The sequence below is a fragment of the Danio rerio genome, chromosome 9, assembly GCF_052040795.2.
Source record: "Danio rerio strain M-AB ecotype USA chromosome 9, GRCz13ab, whole genome shotgun sequence".
In the NCBI taxonomy this organism is placed as follows: domain Eukaryota; kingdom Metazoa; phylum Chordata; class Actinopteri; order Cypriniformes; family Danionidae; genus Danio; species Danio rerio.
In genome coordinates, this window is record NC_141029.1 from 21,742,647 (window position 1) to 21,769,678 (window position 27,032).

General features: G+C 36.5%; 2 long non-coding RNA genes across 3 annotated transcripts; both read right to left on the minus strand.

The window, feature by feature from the left end:
- Window positions 1-8,078: 8,078 nt before the first annotated feature.
- LOC147842330 (uncharacterized) lies at window positions 8,079-13,367 on the minus strand. Its single transcript, XR_015499339.1, has 4 exons — window positions 13,245-13,367; window positions 10,623-10,665; window positions 8,849-8,893; window positions 8,079-8,240 (listed from the first exon to the last, which is right to left on the minus strand). It is a non-coding gene; the product is annotated as an uncharacterized LOC147842330 (long non-coding RNA).
- An 8,494-nt stretch (window positions 13,368-21,861) lies between these two features.
- LOC101883821 (uncharacterized) lies at window positions 21,862-24,689 on the minus strand. 2 transcript variants are annotated; one of them, XR_015499337.1, is made up of 4 exons: window positions 24,656-24,689; window positions 24,513-24,573; window positions 22,712-23,783; window positions 21,862-22,160 (listed from the first exon to the last, which is right to left on the minus strand). It is a non-coding gene; the product is annotated as an uncharacterized LOC101883821 (long non-coding RNA). The 2 variants fall into 2 exon arrangements; XR_015499336.1 differs by having other exon boundaries at window positions 22,399-23,783.
- Between the last annotated feature and the right edge of the window lie 2,343 nt (window positions 24,690-27,032).

Sequence of the window (27,032 nt, forward strand, 5' to 3'; positions counted from 1 at the left end):
CACAGAAGAAATTAGCTTCAGGTTTTACAGTAAAATACTGTTTTTCCTTGATTTAACAGTAATCTACTGGCAGCTGTGGTTGCCAGCAATATACTGTTTTTTTACAGTCTACTTCCGTTGTGTAAATTAACAGTATATTACTGTTAAAATACATTTTTACACTGTGTTTTTACCTCTCACACCTTTAACCCTTTAAACCCCAGAGCCTATACTTCAGTTTTAATTGAAGTGTCCACACTACTGTGTGTTCAAGAAACATGGAGCAAAGCTGAAGTAAATTCATTAATTAACTGACTAATTAAATGATAATTGAGGATTAACAATGAACAAATGAGGAAATACTGAAGGGAAAAAACAAGAACAGAACATACAAAACTTTAGTCACAGCTTTATAATGAAATAACCTGAAGAACAACAAATGATTAAATCATTTAAATGATCAGTGGATGATTAAACAACTCTACAAACATCATCACCAGCTATGCTTATTACTTAATACATGTATTTTTGTATAACATCTACTAAAGTTCTTCTTGAGAAAAAGTTAAAGTTTTACGTCACCATCATGGAGAACAGAGTTTGCTTTAGTTGGGCTCTTAGCCCTGTCATTTTTAACATTTATATATCTTGGCTGCTGCAATTGTTAAGAACTTTGTTTAAAAAGCTCTTTTGTTGAGGCAAGCCAGCCAAAAACCTAATTAAGATCTGGTGATGTTCATGTTGCTATTAAATGGCAGAGTCTGTTCTCATTTAGTATTATAAAATGTACTGCTCCTATTCAATGTTAAATCTATTGTTTACATTATATGTATATATATATATATATATTGCAATGATTTCTGGAAGTTTTTAAGAATATCTTGGACAATAACACTACTCTATGGTGTAAATCGCACTCAAAGAGACATCAATAATCAGCATATGAACCTCAATAATGGTGACAACAAATTTAACAAAATTAACAGTTTAACTCACAAACAGGCAACTGAAAGTCTAAACATAAACAACAGCAGAATCAAACACAAATAAAGAAAACCGTTAGACCATTATACAACATTTATTTATACCGCAATGCATGCTGGGATATTTGTACAGTGCCACTCCCAGCATGCATTGCAGCATGAAACATTTGAGATGTTACCATTGTTGAGGTACAAGGTCAGATTCATGAGGTCTGGGTGTGTATTTGTCATAACTGAACTGGTTTTTTATGTTATTTCTTAACTGTTAAGTAATTTCAGAGGTATCTTTTCTGTTTCCACTTCACATTAATTAAATTAATACCTGCAACAAAGCATAAAATCTATTGCATGAGGCCTTTCATCCAGATTTATACCAAAACATTTATCAGAACTAATTTCAGATAAATAGATTTCTCTATTTATTGACTTCCCAACTTTATTGCTATAGTACAAACGTTTTGTAAACTCTGTATTACAGCAGTTGGAAAGTCTTCTTAAATGAGTTCAAGGGTGAAGAACCCAACTAAATCAGCCCCTCACTCCATTACGGTGACACAAAAAACACCTTAATTTCTGTTGGATCTCAATGAGAATTGTATGGACGTCAAATCAGTCAGTAATAAGTGTGTCTGCTGTTGTTTGTGGAGTTGTTTTATGATCCTCTGCTGAGACTGAAGGTGTTTTATTTTATTTTATTTTATTTAATGTTGTAACTCAAGTCACTGTTTGTGTTTCTTGTTTATTTTCTTCAGTAATTGTAATTATTAACAGCAGGTGTTCATCAGTGTCTGAATTCACTCATTAGTGTTCATTAAAACTGTCAGGTGAACTATATTAGTTAACTAGTGTATAGTGATACAAATAGTGAACAAGGACGCAAAGCGTGATTTCAAACACAGACTTCAAAACATCGAATCTGAACTCTGTTAGCTCACAGTTTTCTGCAGTTGGTTTTATTTCTCGAAAACAAAAATGTTACCCAGAAAGCACTGTTTTTAACAGAATATTACTGTTTTAGTGAAAAAACATTATTTTATCGTAGAATCTGACCGTTTTTTAACAGCAATTTTTTACAGTGTGTTCTTAGTGTTCACGTATACACTAGTGTGTTAAAGTTCAGCTTCTTCCCTCTTTGTTCCCTGTAATTAAAGGGTGAATACAGTATTTGTTCCCTCCTTGTTCCCTGTTCTTACGGGGTAAATACCACATTTGAGGGTTGTAAATTAAAGTGAAGCATTGTTCCTCTCTTGTTCCCTGTACTTACAGGGTAAATACCACATTTGAGGGTTGTAAATTAAAGTGAAGCACTGTTTCTCCCTTGTTACCTGTACTTACAGGGTAAATACCACATTTGAGGGTTGTAAATTAAAGTGAAGCGTTGTTCCTCCCTTGTTACCTGTACTTACAGGGTAAATACCACATTTGAGGGTTGTAAATTAAAGTGAAGCACTGTTCCTCCCTTGTTACCCCCTTGTTCCCTGTACTTACAGGGTAAATACCACATTTGAGGGTTGTAGATTAAAGTGAAGCTTTGTTCCTCTCTTGTTACCTGTAGTTAAAGGGTAAATACAACATTTGTTCCCCCCTTGTTCCCTTTAGTTTACAATGTAAAATCTTGAAGGCAGTAAAATAAATATACAAACACACAATATATTTGTTCTTTACTTTGTAACCTTTATTTTAATAAATAAGCATTTTAAAAAACTTCATCTTAATCAAACATTGTCCTGTCTATCATTGCCTATACTCATTCATTTTCTCTTCGGCTTTGTCCTTTTGTTAATCTGGGGTCGCCACAGTGGAATGAACCACCAACTTATCCAGCATATGTTTTACGCAGTGGATGCCCTTCCAGCTGCAACCCATCTCTGGGAAACATCCATACACACCCATTCACACGCATACACTACAGACAATTTAGTCTACCCAATTTACCTGTACCGCATGTCTTTGGACTGTGAGGGAAACCGGAGCACCCGGAGGAAACCCACGCGAACGCAGGAAGAACTCCACGCAGTAACGCCAACTGACCCAGCCGAGGCTCGAACCAACAACCTTCTTGCTGTGAGGAAACAGCACTACCTACTGTGCCACTGTGTTGCCACCCAGCTGCAACCCATCACTAGGAAACATCCATACACACTCATTTACACACATACACTACGGACAATTTTAGCTTACCCAATGTCACCACATATTTTTGGACTTGTGGGAGCACCCGGATGAAACCCACGCTAACATGGGGAGAACATGCAAACTCCACACAGAAATGCCAACTGACCCAGCCAAGGCTCGAACCAGCGACCTTCTTGCTGTGAGGCGATTGTGCTACCCACTGCACCTGCCTATACTCAGACAGCAAAATAACACAATATTTCATTCCCCCTTTTTTCTGGCATCTCTTGCTTGGCTTCCTCTTCTGCTCTTCTCAGCTTCCACTGAGGACTCTGATGGTGAGTGGCTGATGAAATCCCATGGGTCTTGCTGCTCTGCATTTATATAAAATATATGAACAGACATAAAGGCTTTTAGTAAGCTGTAGACATGTTTATTTTGCTGTTTTATGTGTGTGTAGTGGTTGTCCAACAATTTCACATACTAAATATTTACAGATACCATACAGACACTATACATTACTATCAAACAAAAGTACTATGATCAGATCATATGGGAGATTGTGTGTTACCCCCTTATTACCCAAGCATTACAGTTTGTTCCCTTATACCTAAGTAAGCGTTATTTATACTTACACTATATGTACAGAAAAGTACACCGTTATTTCACTGTACTTACGCGGTAATTTTCGTGATGAACATCTGGTTGTTACCCCCTTTTTACCCAAGCATTACGGTTTGTTCCCTTATACCTACACATACGTTCATTATACTTACACAGTACGTACAGAAAAGTACACTGTAATTTCACTGTACTTACGCGGTACTTTGCGGGTTGTAAAAGAAAGCGTTACCAATATTCTTTACATACATGCACACACACCGTACATGCATATGTACATAAACCTACACAATATACATAAATTGCATAAACTTTACAAACTTATATTCATACGCAATTTTAAAAAGGTGCTTTTTAACAAGCTTTTTAAAAATAAATTCTGGGGGATTCTTTCACTTCATTTGGGAGACAATTCCAAGATTTTGCAGCATAGTGACTAAAAGAAGTGCCGCCAGATCGCATCAGATTTACAAAGTGAAATTCTAAAAGTCGAGTGCTAGAAGAGCGTAGCAAACGGTTTGGATTATATTTTGATAAGCAGTCAGAAAAGTATGAAAGGTGTCATGTTGTGTAGTGCCTTATAAACTAATAAAAGAATCCTAAAATTTATTCTATTAATGCTGCTGTGATGTGTTCTTGTGTCTTCAATTTCAATAAAACTCTGGCTGCTGTATTTTGTATCAATTGCAACGTCTTAATAGAACCTTTAGGTAAACCAATATAATATTAACACTAACTGTAAACAATGCTGTACTTTGATGGTTGTTGGCTGCTAATATAATTTTACTGTTTAAAATTTCCAATGAATACTCTTCTGAGGTAATATTATGACAGACTGAATGTGGAAATATAAAACCAACTTTACCTCAATGATAAAATGACAGAGAAATGGAAAATGGACATAAGATAATTTTTCAGTGCAGCAAAACTCCAAGTACAAAAAGTTCACATATTAAGCAATTTGGCTTTGAGAATGAGTGCTTATGAAAATACTAATGTCACATTATCAATCACAGGCAGAGGAGAAAGAACTGATTGAGAATCAGGCAGAGCAGGGTCAGTCAGATGTACAGTGTCAGGTAAGGGTGTTGTGCTTTATTGAAGGGATAATGACAATTCTTTTAGGGGTGAACAATTTTTAAAAATGTTTTCTGAGTTGTGGCTGTTTAGCAGATGAACCTCACAGGCTCACCAATTTACAATATGATCTCTCAATTTAGCAAGTGTAATGTAAACCAGTTAGTTATTATGAGTATGGAAAACGTCTTTTCCTGCATTTTTTCTGCTTCAGGAGTCAGTCTGTTGACTGTAAACAACACAACAAACAATGCAATAAATAGTTTTAAAGAAAAATTTGCTTTGTCATTGAACCTGAGAAAAACTTTGAAAATAACCATAATGTAGTCTCCATGCTGTAATATGAACAATAAAACCATTTTTAACTGTGGGGACATATCTTTAGAAGTACAATTCAGCTGTATTATTTGTGTCGCCTTCAAAAAATCTTTTAAAATTGATCATAAGAAATTTTATATTTATTGTCCCCCCTACTGTTAAATCAAATTAATGGCCATGGGCGCACCATGTCTAATCCTCTTTGCCATTGAAAAGCATGAGGAAGCATCTGCAGGTATGTAAGCTAGCGTTTCTTTGTTTTATAAAAGCAAATGTTTTTGTCGTTATCGTGAGTGTACAGAAATAAAAACAGACCCTTTAATTTCTAATGATATATTTTGATTTATAAAGTTATCGATTTTTGAATTTCAGGGCACTAGCAGACTCCTCTGGCCAAAGTGATGTTATCACATTACCAGTGTAGCTAGCTTAACTACATTTCTCAGTAGCGTGACGGTAGCGTCGCTAAAAAAATCAAATAGCTTTTCACAGTAGCAAAGCTATTTCATTAGTGAAGTAGCGCAGTAGTGCCCACACAAGCTACATTTACCGATCGCGGATCAATATTGTTTAAAATGTGTAGCACCTGGTTTTATTGGATTTTTTTTTTTTTTGCTGTTATGTACTATAATTTATTCCTGTTTAGTACAGCATATTATTTACAGTAAATAATTGAAATGAACAGTTCTGCCTCATAAGTTTCATTGGCAGTTTTATTGATCACTCAGATGTGATTGATTTGGATTTAAGTGGCTTCGATTTAAAAATGAAAATTTCAAAAATTAGATGTTTTTTTATTGCAAATGCCACATAAATCACCTGCACAACTAACTAACATTTTGATTTTGTAACAAAAGTAAACATGTTTTTGTGATAAGGTCTGGTTTTGTGGTGGCTCTACTTTAAATTTAAATAAATTAAATTAATTTTATTTAAGTTATGAAAGCTTTTGAGATTCTAACAGTAAACAGAGCTACTGTAAGCTCACTCCTGCTCTGTATAAATGCTTGAAAATTATTTAGTTGAAAATGTTTATTAGAAAATTAAAAGTAATCAAAAAGTAATCAAATGTAATTAGTTACTTTACTTTTATAAAGTAATCAAAAATTACAGTAACTTATTACATTTTAAATAGGGTAATTTGTAATCTGTAATCTATTACATTTCCAAAGTAACCTTCCCAACACTGTGCAGCAGTGCTGGTCTAACCAACACGTGTTTCCCTCTCCCGCTTCAGTAGTCACTGGCGGAGAGCGAGAAACGATGCCAACAGCTCCAGGCAGTTGAAATGAAAATGCAACCTGGGTCTGGTTTATGAACCTGCAGCTGAATGCTCGATACACACAGCCCGCCAGCCCATAGTGGAAGTATCTGTCAAAATGACAGCATAACTGGACACTTGTACTAAGGGCACTCAGGCCTGTAGAAGCCAAGATCTATCCAGGGGCTGAAGGTGCGGAGACACAGCGTGGTGACGTATACCCGGTGCGTTTTCGCGCTATGCCTATCTGGGGACCTGATCGCGGAGCCATCGCTGAATTAGTCTCATATGAACAATTGAGCGGCGTGATAGCGGCTACCAATGCCATATGCCCTAGTAGCCTCTGAATAATTTCAGTGAGACCACTCATCCTCTGACACCCTCAAGCCTGTGGCAAAATCCACCAAAAGTGATAGCTAGAAGGCAGTGCGTCCCATGCTGGCAGCAATTGGGCTTCCACACCCAGATGAAGGAAAAGCCGCTCTTTTGTGATTGCTACATACATTCACGGAGGAGCATTCGAAAGTATGACTGTATTTTACAAGCAAGGATTCTGACACACCAACATGCAGCAGATGCTTTACAAAAGTTACGTATAAGGGGGAAACACGTCAAACTTAAAATGTAATGGCTCATGAAATCAACTTAAAGGTGAGGAATGGACTGTCTTTGACAGCTTGTGAAATCATCTGGGACTTACAGTGAGTATGTTTGCATGAACATTAATACTCGGATTTTAATACGATACGAGTCTACCATGTTAATAGTGATATTTGATAGAACATATCAAATATATTCTGTGTATAGAACAGTTTAGCACCAGAAACACTGTGCGGAAGGCTCTACACACAGTTGTCACACTGTACAGTAAATGCTGTGACTCAAAACAAAGAGCTGTGCACTGAATGTTTTCTATGGTAAGTGCAAATTCGCAGTTTGTGACGTTTGAATTCAAAAGATTTCTTAAATAAATTAATTATTATTTTGAAAAACAACAATGTTCATTCAAATATTCATTTGGATATGAAAAAAAAACTGTATTGTAACCCTCTCACAATGGAAAAAAACTATCTATCTGTTCTTCCATGCCCACAGAATTATCATCAAAAGAGCTCAAAAAGCTCTCTAAAACAGACTAACTGTGGAACACAACCTGCTCTGGAGCTGGTTATCTTCAGAAAGTAAGTTGCTAAGGTTACTTACATACCCCGAAAGATACCTCCATTTTGGAACCGAAGGCTGAGGTTGTCTACTTACTTTTAAATTTTCACAGATATGTCTGCAGGAGGTCTCTGAGGCAGTGGGGTTGTTTACACATTTGTCAGTGTTTATGACTTGAACTTCATGCACTACTCCATCTTCAATGTACACCATATGGACATTTTATAATGTCCTTCACCCTGCTATACTACCTGCATGCCGTTATTGACTTCCTTCGACCAACCAGAAAGTCACATCCTGGTTTTAACATCACACATCACATATGTGGTAAACGACATTCTCACCATTAGAGTGATTATACACAAGCTTCAGGTAAGTGTTCCTACAGCAGTTTGACCCAGTGTTTCATTCTCTTTCAGGGCACTAAGGTTACATGTGAATCGTGAAATGTTTTTACATATGTGTAAACATCTTAGTATTCTGACAATAATAAATAATCATGTAATTAGACACACCACAGAGTCATATCAAGCTTCATAATAAACTGAAAATAAAGAAATATATATTTTTACAAATATAATTTATTTAAACACCATTTAGGGGCAAATCCATGAAAATAACTTAGTCTAATTAATAACATGACTGACTGGCAGACACAAACACTGGTGTGCTGATGAGCTGAGAAAAAAATGTCAAGTTCATGACACTGTGTGGAGCCTGTAGACCTGATAAAAACAAAGACAAAACCACAAGTCACAAGAAACAGTGATTTCAGCTCTGATGTACATTTAAAGCTCAGATGTGCAATTTTTATAGTCATGTAGATTTATAGCTGTTACTTATAACAAGTGTGTCAATTATGTTTTTAACACCATGTTGACACAAACAAGGGTATTCACATAAAAAACACAGTGTGATGCATGTTATGGAAACACAATGCCAACAGGTACCAATAATGAGGTTTTAGTGCAGGAAATTAAGTATTTTTCACAATTAAATTGCATTTAAGTCAATGGCAACTTGAAAAACAGAGGTGAATTATCATCCTACGGTTGAACAATGCGGAATACATTTTTTCATTTCATGATTTGCATCATTCACACATTCCATGTTTGGTGTAAACCCACTCGTCTTATTCAATCAGAAAGTGGAAAACAAAGTGCAGGCTGACATCATGAGGCATCTAAAAAAAGAGTACGGTTTCTAAAATACTCGTGTTCATGTGGACAGGGCCTAAATGTTTTGCAGCAGATGCAGTTGTGGCTCAAAGACAGACATGCTGTGGCAAACATTTTGGAGGAGTGTAAATGAGAGTCAAGTTCAACTGACTTACACAAACTGTTATTGTGTGTTGGTCACAGTCAGAGATCATCTTCACCTGAAGACAAACATGCAGAAAAACAAGTATCTTCTAAGTCTAAATTATTCTGTGAAATTAATTATTAAAAAAATATTTCCAGAGTGTTGTTTACAGGGGTGGTCCAGAGTGTTTTTAAAGTTATAATTATGTTTATATTTTTATCAGTATCTAGCTTTGCATTGATCTTTAGTCATACATTCAGATATGTTGTTTATGTTCACACAGCTACAATACAAAAAAGCTTAAAGTTTAAAATATGATATCTTTTTCAAATTTTTAAACAATAGTTTTTCAAATTTCTTTCATCTTCGCCATGGCCATGTTCCATTTATTTTAAAAAGATACTAGTATTTAGCTTAAAGTGTAATTTAAAGACTTGACTATGTTATTATTTTAACAAGGTGATTAGTGTAAATAAGTTATTGGTTAGCAGTGTTTGTTGGGAAAAAAAAATTTAGGGGGGGGGGACTAATAATATTTGTCTTTAAATATTCATTCATTCATTCATTTTCTTTTCAGCTTAGTCCCTTTATTAATCTGGGATCACCATAGCAGAATGAACCGCCATCTGATTTAGCATATAGGAAACACCCATACACTCATTCACTCTGTTATGGGTTTGTGATTGGTTCGTTCTGTTTCCCGGTTTTTGCTTTCTGTTTCTAAATAGGTGACTCGTTATGGTGCAGCAAGTGCGGCTAATTCTTCAGGCTTTATTGACCTTATTCTAAAATGCGGAAGTGCGCCTGTTTTTGAGATTGTCTTAGAACTTCCGATTCAGTCGCCTATGGGAGAAATGACTAGGAATAATAAACGGCAGAAAATGGTCAAACTACTTGCTCTACAAACAAATGTTTTCATGACTACACAGACCAAGTAGAATAATATAATAAGAAAATATCAAATTGCAACATCAAGCAGAATAACGAGCAGTTTTTTTACGTCAAAAAATGAATGAAAGTGAATGTGACCGGAAGTCGCGAGACAAAAAGATTCAAATGGCAGCCCCGCTCGTCGGCGGAGAATAAGGTGAATAAAAGGAGCTTCCAAATTGTGTTGGAGAGACTGCTGTGGAAGATCGATTTTTCATTTGAGTTTCTTTGGCTTACCCACCGCTTACGTATATTACTTTTTGTTTATTTAAACTTCGCTCCTATGTAAATTGTTGTTTTGAACATTATGTTAAGTTAGAAATTTAATTTGTTTACTTTGATACCCCTTTGCAAATTATTTTATTTAATCATTTTTGTCTTTTTGTAACCTTGAAATATCTTTTTGAATTATTACATTCAACTTGGTTTGAGTTCCCTTCATTTTGTTGCGTGCTTGAGCCAACACGTAACAACACGCATACACTACGGACAATTTGGCTTATGCAATCCACCTACCGCATGTCATTGGACTGTGGATGAAACCTGAGCACCCACTCACGCCAACACTAGGAGAACATGAAACTCCACACAGAAATGCCAACTGACCCAGACGAGACTCAAACCAGTGACCTTCTTGTGTTGAGGCAACAGCGCTACCCACTGTGCCGCAACCTTAAAATAGTTTAAATGTAATTTAAAACTGCCTTTATTTCAGACAAACTAAAATTTGTATAAAAATATAAGAAATACTTTGAAAATGTACTTGGTCTGTTACATGTCAACTGTGAAATATTTTTTTAAAAATTCAGAAGAGGAGCTAATAATTTTGACTTCAACTGTAGATGCTCAATAGCTGGTACTGGAAATGTACTTACAAAGTTTTTGTCTGAATCAGAGTTCATCTCCTCTCTTTGCTTCCTGTTAAATAATGAAGTATTTAGAGAACAACAAAGACAGCTCAATTCATGAGAGAACAATTGCGCCTTAGTTCAAGGCTATCATGCCAATATGAGTAAACCTGTAACATAGAGGTTGGGGGCAACAAAGATGAGGATCCACGTGCAGTTTGTTAAAGTGAATTATTATGCAGGCAATGGTCAAAACAGTTTCAATCTGGATCATATAGATAATTTAAGAGCGTAATCAGAATAACAGGAGAGAGGTCGGGTGAGATTATGTAAACAATAAAAAAAAGGTTAAGAAAAACGGCAAGACAAGAGTAACGCCAAAGTAATGCTCACAAGAAACAAGACTCCATGTGATCAGTCAGCTGTGAGTGTAATCAGTGGTGATCTTGAACTGGTGTGTGTGTGTGTGTGTGAGGTGCCTGATGGGATATGTAGTTCAGATAATTGAAAGATGTGTAGTTCTGAAAATGCTAGATCACTGTTGATCATAACAACACCCTTAATGTCTTAGAATATTCACACTTTACAACATTTGTTCATTGTAACATGTGACATTACCAACAGAGACTCATTCTAAAAATGTAGCTCTATATACATTTCTGGAGATCGCAAATTATGTAGCCAGTAGTTTGTATGACTGCATTGCATCTTTAAAACCAACGTTTCATGGTGATATAATACCGTTCGTTTTTGCTGGTGGGCTACGCTTTACGTTCTTACCAGCTGACCATTTACCTCCATATGGACGGCTTTCCAGCTGTTATCAGTTTACCAGTTAGCTCGCCATGATACCAGGGTTTGAATCCGGTGAAGAACGGTCCAGAAAGCGGGTAAGAAATAACAAGCCAAAAAATAAAATAAAAAAGTAAATAACAGGCTAAGAATGACGTAAAATCTAAAAATGTTCTGGCGAGGGCATTTCTTTTTCTGGATTGCTTTTTAAAACTGTTGGTTGGGTTTAGGGAAATGGATGGGTGAGTCAATTTGTGCTTTTGAAAACACTATTGGTTGGGTTTAGGGAAGGAGGAGTGTGGCTCAGACGATCAGTCAGTCAGTCAGTCAGTCAGTCAGTCAGTCGACAGCGGCCTCTGGTGAATTACCATGAGAACAGCAGGCACGAATGGCACTTGCAAGAGAATTTTTTGATCTTAAAGTATACACAACAAATACTGCAATAAAACGTACCTCCTGGGACATATTTGGTGCTTTCCAGAACTGCCTAAGACATTACTTTTTTCAACAGGAAGAATGTGCAGTTGCATTTAAGGGCAATCATTCATTGCATTTTTTTTTTTTAAATAATTGACTGATCATTTAAAAAGGTCTCCATTAAATTGCCAAAAAGCAAACTAAGCAAGTGTTTAAACATTATACAGTGTACATCTATATACATACCAATATGTGATTTATAGTATATGTGACACTGGATGCCAAAACTGTCTTATTTTGCACAGATTTATTTTTGCCAATAACAAACACTTGTGTTCGGATACAGTAAAAGGTAAATTCCCCCCAAAATGACAATTCTGTCAATAATTAATCATGCCGTTACAAACCGCTTAGTGCTTCATTTGTCTTCAGAACACTGTTTAGGGTCATTTGGATTAAATCAATGGTCCCAAATTGTTCAAAGTCCAGAAAGGTGCTAAAAACATCAGTGGTTCAATCAGAAGATTATGAAGCTACTAGAATACATTTGTGTACACATTTCTTCTCCTCAGCTGCAACCCATCACTGGGAAACATCCATACACACTCATTCACTTCAAAATTCACACAGACAATTTAGCCTACCCAGTACATCTATATCGCATTTCTATGGACCAGTGGGGGAAACTGGAGCACCCACAGGAACCCCACGCCAACACAGGGAGAACAAGCAAAGTCCACACAGAAATGCCAACTCAGCCGATACTTGCACCAGCGACTTTCTTGCTGTGAGGTGACAGCACTACCTATGGCACCACCGTGACTCCCTTGTGAAGTTTATTTATGAACTAAGTTTGAGAGGTTCCCGTGCTTATGATTGTGCACGGCTGGTTCCGCATTAGCCTATGATTGATTCACCAATCAGATGATTCCTAACTCACACTAAATAACCAGAGTTTCTTATCTCACTATTTTTTTCTAGAAGAAGCACTGTTGCCTCACAGCAAGAATGTCTCTGGTTAAAGTTTCTAAACCAGTCGACATTTCTGTGCAGAGTTTGCCTGTTCTCCCCATGCTTGTTGTGCTTGTTTTTGTCCTACAATCCAAAAAACACGCGATCTAAGTAAATTGAACATATTAAATTGACATCATAGTCAAGCTCTTAGCAAGCCATATATCTCTCCTTAACCATCCCATATCTGTCATTAGTGAGAAAAAAGCCGGGAGAGTTCATCAAGATCTACATCTTGGGAATTATTTAAAGGAAATTTTGACTTTAACTATATATATATATATATATATATATATATATATATATGAATCATTTGTTGCAAATGATAAATCATAAAATAAACAGGTGTGAAGCAAACAGTTCATACTAAGGAGTTGCCAATGTTGCTGAAGGTAGAAAAACAAATATTAATATAAACGTAAAACCCACCTGTGAAAGCAGACGTTCATGGTAATTTTCAGACAGATCAGAATGACTCCAAAACATTAGATGATTATGATGATGAAGATGAAGAGTGACATTAGTTTGAGTGACTCTGGAGTGGTCTGGTTTCTAGCAGACAAGAAAAAAAAAACTTTGCTGCAGTTGCTGAACTAAAGGTTTTTACATGATAATAACAAAATCCATGAAATCGTGTGACAACCTGTTATTGTTAATGCCCATCTTATTGCTGCTGGATAACAGGTGTAGTTTCCTGCATCAGAGACTTGTATTTGCCGTATTTTTAGTTCTCTTGGTACTGCTGGGTTGACGTAAGTCCTGTTTGAGCTGAAGTTTGAGTAAGTCAATTTACTATGAGTGCTCTGTCTGAAAATAACAGAGCTGTTCACTCTCCATGTGAAATCATCATCATAGTCAGTTTTGTTGCAGTGGAGTGTAACCATTTCCCCCACAAACACTGTTTTGTTGACGTTCTGTTGAATCTTTGGCTCTTGTTTGGATTTTAAAAAAATTGATTAAAATACAATAAAATAATAATCCCTTCTGTTTTAGTCACTGCATCAAATTATAACATTGTAAAAAATATATAACAGTCAACATATGGTAAAAGATAAATAGAATTAAATGTGTAAAAGCTCTTGAAACATGATACATTGTCAATGTGGTTCTTAATCTTTAAACCTGGTGGTTAAACTCAAAATACAACTACAACTTTTTAACAGCTGTACAAACTAAAATGGTACACAACATAGTTTCAAACTCGGTTAGTCTTTATAGCCATTTCAATATGTACTTTACCTCATTTATCATCTTTGAGACATCAAAAAACAAGTGAAAAGTACCTGCATGAATCAGGAGGATAATAATGGCAATGAGATCCCGATGTAAAATCCAGGTTTGTAATTTGGCCATAATAGCAAACTCCTTTAATGTTAACTAGACTAAATTGTCTTACTGTTCGCTTGGTATCTTAAAGACTTGTAGGTGAGCTTTAGAGACTGAACTAAAGGAAGAAGGAAGCGGGCAATGTCTAGATAAAACTGATGAGAACTTATTTTCATTTGCTAAAATGAATTGTCATTTTACATAAAAAATCACACTGCCAAATTATAACACCCATTTATATAAATATTTTGGATGTTAATATTACGTATTAGAATATATTTTAAATGAGTTTGTGCACCTGTCGGCAGTGACCAGTGAAACCACATTTTCCACACCTGACTCATCACATCCTGTCAATATCTGTTTGCTTTTTGAACAGTTCACACTTATGCTTTGCTTACTTCAAAAATACTCTTGTTATTTTCATTTATTGTTATATTGCCTTTATTTTTCACTTGACTTGGCTTGTGTTCTGATTTTTTATTACCTTTTTGGTCTAGTTGGCTCTTGAATGATTTGTAGTACTCCTCATTGGTAAATCATTTGCAGTATCTTTGTCTTTAGTCACTTGGATACCTCCTGCTTAACTCACTTTTTAGTAAAGCTTTGTTTATCAAATGTCTCACACATGCAGAGGCGCCTGCAGGATTTTATTCCAAGGTGCGCAAATATCCATCAACGCCCTGCCCCATCATCCTATGTTCTTATTTAAATCTTAAGAAACACTAATGCTTGCTGTCAAAAGCTACATTATTTAAGATGGTATTTAAAGATATATTTAAGATGTATTATTTTCAGATGACATAAATCAAAAGACATTAACTTTAAAATTATGAAATATTAAGAAATTGCAAATATATGACAGAGGTTTGTGATACAACAATTACAGTGAAGCACTAATTAAATCCTTATTTTCCACGGAACCCACACAGTTGAGTAGCCTAGTGGACGGGCACAAGCCAAAATATAATTTGTATATTATTTTGTAAAAAAAAAAAAAAACTTTTTGAAACGAAATTCATTTGGTAAAATTTGTGTCTTATTATTAATATATTTTTGTTGGTCAGTTATCTACTTGATAAAAAAGAACAAGTAACATTTGAACAAATACATTATGCTTTTGCACCAAAGCACAATCTGGTTTGGTAAATAAAATAATAATCTAGCCTAAATAAAATTAAAGTGAAATGTTCAGTTTCAGAGAAGCCTATATTATTCAAGTTATTTGAATAAGCGGAACAGGAGTTTACAAAGTATTCAAAGCAGCTTATGTTTCCAAATGACCTCAGAAGAACAAACCTGGTTGGCAGAGTAAGAAAACTCATTTTGAGAATGGAGATGTCTGCTTATTTGTGCCAGTTTGTCAGATAAACTTGTTTAAAACACCTTGAATGGTTGGGGTTCCATGCAGGGAGCCTGCGCAGTTGGCAGCTGGATCTAAATTGTCAGATGAAGGAGACATGGGCTGGACTGGGTGTTCCCCCAGCTAAGATGGTAATGAGACTGTGGTCTCCACACTGTGGGGTGTGGGGGAGCAATGTTTAACTCATTAGTTTTACGTTTGATCAATTGAAGGGGGAGTCCTGGGAAGAAATACTCTTACTCGGTCTTATATGGTGCGAAATAACAAAATATCGCTTCTGTAATATCTGAGGTTGTAGGTGTAACATTAATTCCTCCCCTACAATGTTCTCATAAACAAATATTTTTAAGAAATCTTTTATACCGTCTGCTATACGCTTATTTCATGCGGCCGCCATTTTAAAGAACCAAAGCGAGGCTGCGGTGGGAATAAACCCGGAAGTATAGGACCAGCACTGTAAACATTGCAGTAATATGCTGTGTACTGCAAACCTCTAGCTGTTGCCGCGATTTCAAAATGCAGAAATAGTTTAACCATCACATAAATATTATTTAGTAAGTTTATTTTAAATGATTAAAAGCAATTTAGCATCAAACAAGATCACAATCTCAGTGATACGCTTAAGTGTCCTCCTAGGCTTCAGCTCATGGCACTAGTTAAACACCGTGAGGACGCTGTTCTGCTTTAGCCTATGTAACACGGTGAGTGATAAAACACTGCAGTCCTCTGCAGCACACCCTTGTGTTGTCTGTAATAGTGTTGTCCTGGTACTGAAATTTTAAACCTGGCTGTTTCCCGCTAACATGGAATCGCTGCTGAGCGCGGATGACTCGACTGATCTTCACGGCTTCGCGCTTTAGTCTCTCGTGTATCTGTGTTTGGTTTGCACTCAGTTTACCGCTCTTCACCCAGTGCAAACACAGACACATGGACTGGAGCGCGAAGCAGCTGTCAAGACGGCTCGTCTGTGTTTGTGCTCAGTATACAGCGGTGGGTGAACTGATGACCTCGGCCAATCACAATCATTTCTGTTTAACACGTGAACACAATGGCAAATTAACGCTGTTTAAGAAAGCCATCAACATTGCCTTAAATTTTAACGCAAAATGGCTGTTTTTTCTTTTAATTCAGTATCGTGACAAGTCTAATATAGTGAAAGAATCAATTTATTAACTCGAGTTTGATAAATGGCATTTAAAACGTGTGTTTGGGAAAGAAAACGTTAGCTAACTAGTGCCATTTCCCTTAACTTAGCTGAAAATGAACTCTGATATCCCTTTTTACATTCATCATTCATTCAGAACAGAACTTCGGGTCACCCGAAAGGCGGTGAAAAGATAAATTTGTGTCACTTTATTTTCGCTGATAAGATATATAGCGAGTTACACAACATTCCTATGTAACTCCCAATGATACTTTCGGGTTTCTTACCACCGCAGCCTCGATTTCGCTTTTGAAAATGGCAGCCGCGTAAAAATGAGTCTATTACTATACTGAATAAATGACTATGAAATAGATTGTATGTTTTGGGTTGTGTGTTGGTGATTTGTGGTGTAGGAAGCTTTGTGTTTGTGTTCTGTGTTTGTGTTTTTGTATTTGTGATGTTTGGGAGGCCAAAAATGAATTTCCACACGTGTGGACAATAAAGTGTGGACAATGTTTTTTCTATTTTTAAATATTCTCTAAACTCTGAGTTTTTGTCGGTCTCCTCCATTTTTTAAAGAAGAATCGGTATTTCTCGCCCTAGCCTTACATTTCCACCCACCTATTTTAATGCTCATTTTGGATATATTGAAAGAAATGTCATGATGCACAAAATATGCATAAAGACATATGCGCATATCTAAGTAGGATAAACTTTTATTTGTTAAGAAAAGATGCGCATTAACTGCAATGGAAACATTTTTACTGAACCAATTCCAGTATGTGCATGAAAATGTTTGTAAATGGACAAAGCAGCAGGCTGAGCACACTGTAACACATCTGATTTATTTTTTTTTTGGTCATTCTAAAATGCCTTAACCCTTTCAGTACTTATGTTATTATATTATTAATGACCTCTAGAGTGTCTCTTTAAAGCATGTCCAGAGCGTCTGTTCTCAACTTCAAATGCCCACAAGCATATTTATTAAATAAAGAAAATATTCACACAGCTGCTTCTACCACAGTAAATTCTGTTTTTACTGTTGATATTTAGCGCCAGTTAATCAGGAAGTGATAATTTTGTTTGTCATTGGACGGATAAGCTTTATATGCATATCTTTTATGCATTATTCCAGTTTTGCACATAAATTTAATTAATATTTTTGGATGGAAACATAGCTATTGCCTACATTTCAGTCACACAAAGAACAAAGCCACGTACAAGAATGGCTTGTCTTTTTTAAATAAATGATTAGCTTAAATTCACAGACCTTCGACTTGTGCTGTAACTAGATTAACGGGATTATTACTCAATTTAAAAACTATTTTTTTTAGTTCTTTTTACTTTTCTAAATGTCATATCAACCCCCACCACTTGATCAATAATAAAGGCAGACACACAAGTGCACTTTTAAATCTATTTGAACTGATCAGCTTTGTTGTATAAACTATGCAGTTTTAAATTTGTTGTAGAAACTTTGCAGTAGCCTATTTTTTTGTAATTTAATGCAATTACATCTGACATAATTTCAAAATTCAGGCCAATTCCCCACTTTTTTAAGTGTAAATTTAATAAACATCAAGCATTAACTTACTTACTTTATTTTACTTAAACATTTAAATACTTTAAATATAAAATTAAGCATTAACTTGAGCAACTATGTTTTCCCACACTAACGGTCTCTGTTTCACTGAGACAGAGGTCTTGCTTTTTTAAATATATGGTCATATTTGCTACAACTTAGCATGAGCACATCAAGTTCAGCTGGAGAAAGAAATGCTGATGCCTTTTTTCAGATTTTCCCATGGTCACTTGTAATTTCTGCTCTCCATTGATAATGCCTTTTAGTTGCGGTTGTGTGCGTTTAACTCTGAGTTGCTCTACTCAAAGTTGATTGACCTAACTCACAGCTGATCAGCTGTTCTGAAACCGTAAACTTTTTTTTAAAGAGTTTTTAATCTCTCTATAATTCAACTCAGAGTTCAAGTTAAACTCAGAGTTGCTTGAACCTCCTTACTGGAACAGGCCCCTGTTCTGATAAAGTCACTGCACAGATAGCTTTCCCGTCCTTCTCGGAACCGAAGATGGCGACATGGTGGGACAGCAGTATAAACTCGCACGTCTTCCTAAACTTCAGCCATTATTCCAACATAGGCGCGTGTGCTCTAACTGAAAGCAGGAGACACGTCCATAAAGCAACCTCACAACCTTCCCAATGCGGCGCCTTGCGATATTGGCAAACAAGTCATATGGATCATTTTTATTATTATTTGACAGTAATGGAGGAACGCCACTAAATGTAGTGAAGTATGAGTACTGATTTTTCTCAAATAATTTACTTGAGTAAGTGTAAAAGTATATTTAGGTTTACTCAAAAAGTACTAGTTAATTTAACTCGTTACTACCAACCTCTGTTAAAACTAACTTATTTTGAAAAATATAAGGTCAAAACGTAATAAATTCTGAAAAGAATGAAAAATCCAACACTATAATAACCTTACTCCAAAATTGATCTCTTGAGCGCTTACAACCTGATTCTAATCCGTGAGATAGATGAGTGGAAAACTGCCTTCCCAACCACTATTTGACCCTATGAGTATCTTGTCATGCCCTATGTACCAGCAAACTAAACTGCACTCTTTCAATCTTTTATCAATGAAATCTTCATGATTCACTGAGCAAATGTTTAATCACCTACATTGATGACATTCTAGTCTACTCTCTCAATCTAGATCAGCGGTTCCTAAACTGTCTGACCACCAGGGGTGCGCAAGAAAATGTTTGTTATGGTGGAAAATGTTATCTTTTATTTTTTGGTAAACTTCACCTGTCATATTTCTGAGTGAATTCACTCAGAGAGAAACAAAAAAATCACATTACAAATTGTAGTTTACAACCTCAGAATAGAAATCTCGCTGTTCTACGTCTGTCACATTAGCCCCGCCCATTCACATTAGGAGCTAAGTGATAACGTTAGTACATTCGTAATTTTTTTTTTTATTTGCTTACTATAGACATCAACATGGGCACCAGGTTAGAAACTGGGACTTTAAAGAAGTCAAGTGACAATTGGGATGAACCATCTACATCGGCCTCTTTTATGAAGATGTGCAGCTTTTCACTCATCATAACACACGTGCTGCTGATATTTGTGACAATAAAAGTGATTTGATTTTATATATGTCAGGGCTCGACAGTAAGGAGAGATGTTCGGGCCAGTGTTGCCTTGTCACAAAAGTTTACCTTGGCAGCGACTGTCTGTCAATTGACCTTTGGACCTTTCACACACAGACATTTGTTTTGGAATCTGTCTCGTTTCCCCTGTTAGCGCGGTTTGTTTGGCATTTGTGTATCCAGCAATCGCTCGGATCTGCACCAAATCAATTGGTCCGAGATCGCCTAAATGAGATGGTCTCTGCTCGACTGAGCGGACCGATTGTGGTGAGAAAACAAAACAATCCAACAAACTAACGACCCAGGCTATATCACAGCGTATTATGATTGTGCAATAGCCAAATATACAGCTATATGAAGAGAGGACAGGGTGTCATTCCTACTGACAAATGTGCATTTCTTGTCTAATACTGCTGTTCGAAAGTGAAAACATGCTGAAATATTACTGAGAGCTGTTTATCCGTAAGGAAAATTGACCAAAGTTACCATCTGATAACTTATATTATTTTATTTTAATATTATAATATGTTGTATTAGGCCTGTTGTTTTGTTCTGCACTGACAGCTCAAAAAAAAGATCAACATTGCTTTGCTTCATGATCTGATGCAGTCTCAGTCCACCTGTTGTTTCTCTCTTTTATTATAACCTAAAACGCAGATTTTTAGCCAACATTTCTTTAATAGATTGATTAATTCAATAGATAGATTTTTACAAAACTTGACTACTGAAATGAGGCTCTGAATGAGAAAGTCTGACCTCTCTGATTTATATTTGGTGACGAGGTCTGTGGGTATCAAAATTAAAGTGCACATTTTCGCTTATAAAATATTTACACACAACTGGTCAAAAGTTTGGGGTCAGTATGATTGTTAAATGTTTTAAAATAAGCTTCTCCTGCTCACCAAAGCTGCATTTATTATATCATAATACAGTACATATTGTATAATTGTGAAATGTTATTGCACTATAAAATAACTGTTCAAAAGTAGTTTATCATTTTATTTAACCATTTATTACAGTGATTTTAAAGATAATTTTCCAGCTGCATTACTCCAGTCTTCAGTCACATGATCCTTTAGAAATCAATCTATGAATTAATTGTTGTTGTTGTTTTTGTTGTTGCTGTTATTATTATTAATAATAATAATAATGTTAATAGTAATAAAAGCAATAATGACTGGGGTAATACTTTTTTTTTAAAACTGCATACAATAAGAAAGCAGTTATTTAACATTTAAATAAATATTTAACAATTTTAAATATGGTTCTTTATTCTCTGTGAATTATTACCTGATTATCTGAGTGTTTGCTGGCTGACTTTTAAAGACACAAACTTCTGAGACAGCAAAAAAAAAAAAAAAATAGAGAAATAATGAAAAAAAAAATGGGCACCTGTCACTGACTCTGTCCCAGTCATTCCCCTGGCTGGCCAGCAGAGGCCACCATCTCCGGACTTTTAGCATTACATGATCCACTTAAACTGATAGCGCACACACCTGAGACCAATCCCGCTAACGACCCACGCTCCCTGATATAAGCCACGCTCACACACCAGTTCAGTGCGAAGTCTTGTTCTGCCATGGCTAACATCTCTGAGCGTTATTCCCTTGCCTGATCTCCCGTGTATTATCCTGGACTGTTACTGACTCTGAGGTGCCTCCTGCCTGTCCTGAACCTTGCTTGTATCTGGACTCTGAACCACGCTGCCTGCCCTTGACCCACGCCTGATATTGAGACTCTGATCCAAGCCGCCTGCCACTGATCCATGCCTGTTATATCACTCTGTGACTGTCAGCCGCCAGCCCTTCGACCCTTATTGAATACTGTTGATGTGAGTTCACATGCAAATGCGTATTGTATAATTGTGATTGAACTGTGTCTATTAAATATACTGCAAATGGATCCCTCCGTGTCAGGCTCCTCGTTACAGGCACCTATTACTTTCCTACGGTGGCCGGGAAGTGCAAAACATTACAAAGTGTGAAACACTTTTACAAAGCTTAAGACAAATATACATTTTTACTTATCATAAGACACAATTACATAGGAAAAATGATTTTACCAATGATGAAACAAATGTACATTTAAAAAATAATAATTTAATCGACATAACACTTTTACCAGTTCTAAAACAAATTTACAATTACACATTCCTTACGCAAAGGGAATGTAGCACACACCAGAAGTGATGCAGAATGTACTACACACCGGAAGTGATGAGTGAAAGGTGTTGTTGTCATTGGTGGTGAGCGCGGTAAATTCGTGTTGTGGAGTGATTGAAGTTCATGGGGGTCAAACATAAACTGCGGTCGAGGGATGTTTTGTGAGAGGGTGCTCGCTGCAGAGCCATTTGAGGAGAGCTGAGCTCCAGCGAGGGGGAGCATGACCTGTCACTCCTCCTCCTGTAAGCTGTTTTAATGCGTACACCAACCCCACCCCTAACCCTACCCCCAGTGACAACTCTCGTAGAAGAAGTGCAAAAAAGGTGGAGCTCAAGCTTAAGCTCCCCCTCGTTGGAGCTTAGCTCTCCTCAAATGGCTCTGCAGCGAGCACCACTTGCGTTTTGTGGCAAACACATGAGCAGCTTTATACGGTTTTGTTTCTATTAGTGGTTGCCTACTGAAAGTCTGTTTAGGGCAACTAGGCCCAATGTTTTTATTATACATTTCTAATGTCACTCTCCCAATATCTCTATGAAAACAGTCTGTGGTGGTTCCTTTTGCCAAGGTTAGTCTTGCTCAAGGATAGGTCTTTTGTCTTGACCTATTAGTTGTGAAAACCTAAAGGTGTCAGAGGGTTAGGGTGAACAGTGTGTTAACATCTACTGGCTCCCTTCAATGTTGTTTGTTGATTGTTGTAGCCAGTATGAAAACAGGCACATCATTAAGCTTGCAGGTAATTCTGTTATTGTCACTAAGTTAGCATAAAAAATATTCTATTGATATCAGATATATCTTCAAAGCCCCGAGCACAGTATCTTTAAGGGCCATGACAGAATTCTAACATCTTACAAATATATAGTCACCTTGATTGATAACCAACGTTTTTGACCTGAATACTGGTGTATGTGTAAGGGAGACCAACAACAAATGTTTGCACTTAAGAAACTGGACAATTTAAGGTGGGTAAAACTTTAATCATTTTATTTTACAGAGCAGGGCTTCTTAAAGTCTGGAACCCCCATCCTATTTCAAGAGCACAAATTTTGTTAAGGGTTCAAAAAAAGGGTGCATTTACTACTCTGAAAAATGTGAAACCTCTTAGTTTTTAATGAATTTTTGGTAATTGCTTAAAATTAAACTGAAGGTGATAGTTTTTTCCGTGTTACACTTTGTCATCCAGTCAGTTTATGTATTTGACATGATTGGCTGACAGATCTTCACTTCAGTTTAATGTGGGAGTTTGTGTCCAGAAAAAAAAAAACATAGTTTTTAAAGATTATTGAACTGAGAGGTGTGGTTTATTCATTTTGATCCAATCCAGCACAAAAGTGTTTGTAAAGCTGAAGTTTTAAAGTCAAAATGTCAAACTATGTGTGACGAGGGTATAGAGTAGGGTTTAAATCTCTTTAAATAAAAATAACCAACTACGCCACCCCGGGAGTTACCCAGGGAAACAACTATTAGAAAAGGACACAGGTTCATTTCTCCCAGAAAGGTAAAATGCAAAAGTACAAAAATATTTATTTGGAATAAAACTGTCAAATTGTACGGTTCTTAAAAACACATCAAAAATTCCCACTTCATTATTAAACACAAGAAACAAAAAATAAACAAAACCAAACCAGGATTGGAGGTTCCCACTGACTGGGTACAAGTGGACAGACTTTACCCCAGCACACGCACACACCACAGTGCACTCAAAAATCACGCTATCACGCACTGTGTCCCACAGCACACGGTAGAGAAACACCACCACCAGTGGAAAGTGACCCGTCATCCACCGGGGGAAACCTCAGTTCCTGAAATAAATAAAAATAAATAACCAACAAAACACAAATAAGTGGGTCAATCAGGTTAACACCTACTTTACATGATCTAATTGAAAGATAGCTACAGCTTTAGTTGCACCATCTGACCTACACTAAGCCCAAACATTAACGGTAACTCGAAATAAGACTAATAAACACACAAAAGAATAATCTTAATAACGAAAACAAAATCAATGCTTTGCATAAATTAAAGACACAACAAAAAGCAGAACACTGCTAATGTTAACAAAATCAATTATCCAACACAAGTAAACAAATGAAAGAATGAAGGCGAGCACAAAGCAGCACGCTAACAGCTGCATTGGTGGTGTCCAAGCGGCAGCCAATATGCCGGCGTTAGCATTAGCAGCAGTTGAAGACGATCTACGGTAACCACAGCAATAGCGATGAACACGGGAGCTAGTAGGCAAATGATACCAGAGGAAGATCCGACGTAAAAGAGAAAGGGGAGAAAGAAAGGGAAAAAGGAGGATCCTAAGGAGGAAAAGCGCAAACAAGCCCATTAACATGGTCCTTTAAATGATCACACCAAATCATACGTGCTTCACTTACCAATGGGTGCACACTCAGACACGTTCTAATCACTCGTTGGTCGATACAATACAGCGAATTGCCGGAATTAATAGCTGTACGGCATGAAACATGCAGGTTAAATGCGGCTAAACCCCATTACTCAGCCAGTTAAAAGCCATCACATACCTGCAATTGAACAGTCATCCAGCCACCACAGCCAAGGGAAAAGCCACCGCCACACGATGCACTAGAACAATGCCAAAAGAGAGCTTAACGTGGGTCGAATCAAACAACTTACAAAAAATTTAGAACGAGCGCAGAGCCTCTACCTGTAGCAGCGGCTACAGACACCCAAACCAGTGCATCGGAGTCGGACGTGACGTATCCCAAGCACCAACCAATCAGGTTTAAAAAGGCGGTGCTACGTGCCGATTGGCCGATGTCAATGCCAATCAGCTGCACAGCACCATCACATTTTGGTTACTCATATCAATCAGCTGCACTACACCATCACATATGAAACAAAGGTTAAGCAACTGATTACATTCTTCAGTGCCTTTTTTCAAGTGAGACTGTTCTGTATTTTACGCCATGTTACTCTTGACCAACCTCAGATTGTTGTTTGTTTGTTTGTTTTTCATAAAAAATGCCTATACTAAAGCCCAATTCCAATTTTACCTCTTAGCCCTTCTTTTTACCCCTATCCCTCATTTTGTGCATCTACATACGGGAGGTGGTGTCCTAAATCTCTATGGCTTAAAGACGTACACTGTAAAACCCAACAGTCAAATTTATCAAATGAAGTAATAACTTTATTATGTGGAGAAAGAGACAACAACCAGGCAGAAAAAAATATAACTGTCCTATCAGAATTCGTGGTCAACAGTTTGTAGATTGCCAAATGCCACCCTTTACAATTAAAATAGTCTGTGTGGTTTTTAAATGGTTCGATGACAGGTAATATGGCTCCTGACAATAGCCCCTTGACACTGAAAAAAAAAATCCCAATGGTTATTTAATACATACAAAAATAATTGTTAGAAGTTCCTTACTTTCTGGCAGCTTGATGTAGTTGCACATTATGTCATCTAGCAATGCTTGGCAAAACTTCCAGTCAATAAGGCACACTGACGCGTCACTTATGTCAAAGATATGATCCAGTGTGCAATAACCAGTGACAGTTGTAAGCCACCACACTTCAACTGTAATGCATTTCTACACATATATAGCCAGGCAAAATTTTGTCAAATGTTGTCAAAAGAGACAGTCACTTACTAAGCATGTCAAAAAAAAACCTTGTTCCTGACCCCAGACTCCATGAATTTGATCCCACCACTCACAAGTCCTTTGGGGTCTCCACACATCTCTCTATTGATGTAGTAGTGATAAATGCAACTTTCACTGAAGCTGCAACAACTCTCCTCTTTTTTTAAGATAGCATTATTTTTCCCTCCTTTAAATGTGTTGTGGAAAGCAAAGCATCGTACAATCACCCCGGCTTCATCAATTGCATAAGGTTGAATCTTGTACCATTTTCAATTCATTTTCTAATGACAGTCGGTAACTATCAAGTGTTTCTTCACTTCCTTTTCCAGTTCCAGTGCATCTACTTTAGTGTTGTTTTGTTATATACAATAAATGTAAATATCGGATATGAGTTGCAGATACAAAAGGACACTATAAGCAAGTCAAATAAATTTAGATTCAGTCACAAAATCTGAATTGACCATCAAGATCTGCAGTGTAGATGCAGCAATCGTTAGCATCTGCCTTACATTTTAGAACTCCATGCACTCTTAAACAGAGGTACAAGAATTATTTTCCCCAACTTGCCAATCAAGCATTGAACACTATCAACAGAAGGAGATATCACCCTGTCCATGTTAGGTGTGCAATCACTGTTTATTTATCTATAAACTATTAAAACATTTACCTAGTGAACCTCTTTTTAGCTGCAGTTTTTATTTGTCTTTGTGTATGTTAAATTCTTGTCTGGTCTGTGGACGCTTTTTATCGATGTGGTGTATTACTGCTGTACATACTGTAAATAACCCTTGGGACAAATGAATGGGACAAAGAATAATTTTGAAGAGGAATTAACTAAAATTGCTATGTAAAACCCAACAATTAGCATGTTCAAATGAAATGAGTGTAGTCAACTCAAAATGTATTGAATCTGAAAAGAGTTCTGAACTCAGTGTTGAAGGTAATGGGTTAACTAAACACATGATTACTTTAACTTAAATGAAGTAAGTTCACAGTATACATATAGATTAGTTTTTTAACTCAAATGGTTTGTAGAAATTGGTTTTCTTAAACTGTTTGAGTTGCCTTAACTTATTGGGTTACAATACTCAGTTGGTTTGAGTTCTCTTCATTTATTGGGTTTTACTGTGCTCGAACTGCTTTATTTACTCAAATGGATTAAGTTGACAGTACTCATTAGAATTAGTTTTAGAACTTAAATGATTTGTTGCAATCGGCTTCGTCAAATGGTTTGAGTTACCTTAACTTATTAGGTTTTATAGTGGGCTAGGTACCAGAGATGGGAAGTAACGTAGAACAAATACTTTGTTACTGTACTTAAGTACATTTTTCTGGTATCAGTACTTTACTCCACTACTTATTTTTTTGACAACTTTTTACTTTTACTTCTTACAATTTTACACAAATATCTGTACTTTCTACTCCTTACATTTTCAAAAC